The 3,168-nt window shown below is 49.0% G+C and overlaps 1 protein-coding gene across 3 annotated transcripts in view; it reads right to left on the bottom strand.

The window, feature by feature from the left end:
* Positions 1-844, bottom strand: part of DAAM1 (dishevelled associated activator of morphogenesis 1) — a 181,390-nt gene extending 180,546 nt beyond the window's left edge. For 2 of the 3 annotated variants that reach the window (XM_008068063.1, XM_008068062.1), the window contains exon 1: positions 686-844. The gene's annotated coding sequence lies outside the window, so the exon portion shown is untranslated. The remainder of the gene's footprint in view (positions 1-685) is intronic. The other variant, XM_021717559.1, reaches the window with a different exon arrangement.
* Positions 845-3,168: the final 2,324 nt, after the last annotated feature.

Genomic DNA, 3,168 nt, shown 5'->3' on the forward strand with positions numbered 1-3,168 from the left:
GTCCGCAGGCGGCGTAGCCTCTCTGGTCGCCGGCAGCCAACACCCTGCACTCCCTCTGCAACGCCTGATTTCCCTCCTCTCCGAGGCATTAAGCTTTAACTTTGAATTACAGGCACCCTGTCCCTTCCGAATGAGGCTTGAAGTAAGGGTGCCAGGGGCGGTAGGGATTCTGCCCGGGCGCGGACGCCCGCACGAGTCCCTCCTTCCCTGTCGCTACCTCGGTGTCACCCAGCCGGCCTCGGGAATGCCCATTTCGGAGCCGCCGGGCCAGGAACCCCCCCAGCCGCTGCGGGACCCGCAGCCCCCAGTCCCGGGTAGCCCGCAGCAAAGCGGCGAGTGGTACCCTGCGGGCTCCTCGGCCATCCGAGCGCCGCAGAAAGAAAGGAGGGAGGGATCCCGTCCTCGGAGGCGCCTTCCTCCGGGCTCGCCTGGTTTTGCGTTGCGCTGCAGCCATTTTCCCATTCCCAGCTTGGCAGCCGGGAGCTGTCTAGGTCCCATTCCCACCTAGACCCAACCTGAAGGACGGGTTTAATATTTACCTATTGGCCCGGGAGCTTCGGAGAGGCAGCCGGAGGGTGCGCCGCGGACCCAGCGTCCGGCCCGAAGAAGCACGCCCACCCCCGCGCCACCGCGCGGTGCCACTTCATGAATGAGTGCGGCGGGCGAGAAGGCGCGTCCCCCTTACCTGAGCAGCCCCTGCATGGCTAGAAAGGCGGCTCTGCGCTCCGGGTACAATGGGATCCGGTTAAACAGTTTCCTTCACAGCCGCTCGTAGGTTACCAACTCGCAGGTGACATCACCCTCTCCTCGCCTGATAGGATACAAAGTGGCGCCCACTGCGCATGCGCTCTCCGGCCGGACCCTCAGACTTCTGGGAGTTGAAGTGCAGATCTGCTGGCGAAGCCCAAACAGCATCGCTGCCGGGGCTCGCGGAACTACACTTCCCCACAGACTCCTCGGCCGCTCCGTTCCCCCCCATCTTGGTCCCGCCCCCGAAGGGATCCGCCCCCTCTCCGCCTTCCAGCCTTGCTCTGTTAGCGGTGGTCGTTCAGAAGCGAAGCTGAGGACAGCACAGTCAAGAGGGAGGAACGCCCAGCGGTCGTGCCACTTGACTTGACCTCTACTCCCCCCGGCGCAGCTCCGGGGTCCCGAGGCTCGTGCGCACCGGCCAGGCAGCTCTAACCCGGCTTTCTTGCCCCCAGCTGGGCAGGGACGATTAAGACTTTCACTGCCTTCTCCTTGCATGCAACTAATCCAGAGAACTCACCGGTTTCTGGGTGAAATACGGTCCTGGAATTTCCCCCATGTCCCGAGGAGGTGGCGACTCCAGCCCCCAAGAGGAGGAATTCCCGTGTACCCTACTTGGCTCAATTCACCTTGTTTTATCTTTCCTCCTCTCTGTTGAACGGAGACCGGGTGACCGAGCAGAATACGGGGAACAACTTAGTCGGCTGAGCTGACAGAATAACAGAGGTTGTCACCAAAAAAATGCGGTGTAATAGACCAGACAGTCGCCGCAACCCTTCATCAGGGAGGCTGCTGCAGCAGCAGAGATAATCCTATCGCGCAGCCATGCTTTGTTCATCCCTGCGGCGGACTTCCCGCCCTGGTGGCTCTCAACTCCCGGGAAGATAACATTTTTTGTCTGAAGTTTCAATAAATTGTGTATATATGTGTACATCTATTTTTAAATCCACAACAATCTCCCCGCATTTCCATGCCTTTCCTTTCCAATATTTTTTAAAAGACCCTAAACCAAGCAATATCGTGCTATTCAAGAATTGCCCTGATCTTAATACACCTAAATGTTTCTTTTACGGTAAGCAAAAGGTGTGTGGCAGAATCCTGACTCTTTGGGTAGATTTTATTGTTAATGCATACTTTATTGTAGCATTTTTCCGTTAGTCAATGAATACCAAATATTATATTAATAAAAAATTAACATTGAGAGCAAATGTCCAAGTGTCTTTTCATATGGAAAAAATCAATGCATTTAGTTATTTGAGTTGTAAATGTAAAGATTTATAATGGCATTTGATGTGTCTCAACCTCATATAAAGATTGGCCCACACCCCCATTTCACTAGTAAAATCTCTAGAAGACTGACTGCATCTTTTGAAAAGAAAGTTCACAAGATTTCACACAACTTTCCATATAACTGTTAGTAGAACTCTTATTTTCTCATTTCATTCTGCAAGAACAACTTGGTTTCAAGTGAAAAAACATTCATGAAATTGGTTGAGGTTCTTAGGGGAGAGAAAATGCTTTATTTTGCTGAGAGAGGTATTTCAGTGCTGAATTCTGATTTTATTTTAACGAGCCTGTACTTAGACCACACCTATTTTTCTCCACTGAAGATAGATAACTTTGAATGTTGTTCCTCTGTCCTCAGTTATTCCATCCATTTCAAATATTATCTAAAATGGAACCCAGACAACACAAATGTTCCTTTGGTCACCAAATCAACGGAACAGTGAGTGATATTCTAATGGATAGACTTAATGTATTACAGTTCATTGTGGAAAAATATTCAGAGAGAAACTTGAACTGAGATGATTCTAAAGGTTCCCCCAATGTTATAACTGTGTCAGGCTTTTAGATGGAAACATAACCAGTGAGCCTGAAATTTATTGAGTCAATAAACTGAATGTGGAGGCTTTCTATAAGACAGGGCTTATCCTTACAGATAAAAATGCATTGAGGCACACTCTGAGGAGTAATCTTATAGGCCAAATCACCTTACAGCAAGTTTTCTTGGATATTCAGAAATGAAGGAAAGGATGAGGTCTGCCTGAAAATTATATCCTCTATAACAATATTATAGGGATGTGCCATGTGACATAGCTCATCTCCATATAAAGGATAGCATACAGAACAGACTATAAGCACATAAGTGTAGGAAAGTGCACATGAGCTTTCTTCCTATTAAATAGATATGAATATAGATAAAAGGTAAAGAAAGAGGGCATTGTGTTCAGAAAAATGTTCCATAAGCGGTGATGGATTTGAACTGATGCCTGCACAGTTTCATTGGTAACCAAGGGAAACAAAGATGGCTCTTTAGCATCAGAAATACAGTATGTAAAACTGGAACCAGAGGAAGCTTAACCACTTCTATGGAGTCTCATTCTCTCTCTCTCTCTCTCTCTCTCTCTCTCTCTCTCTCTC

The sequence above is a fragment of the Carlito syrichta genome, unplaced genomic scaffold (genome assembly GCF_000164805.1).
Source record: "Carlito syrichta isolate Samal-C Ts95f unplaced genomic scaffold, Tarsius_syrichta-2.0.1 Scaffold309858, whole genome shotgun sequence".
Classification (NCBI taxonomy): domain Eukaryota; kingdom Metazoa; phylum Chordata; class Mammalia; order Primates; family Tarsiidae; genus Carlito; species Carlito syrichta.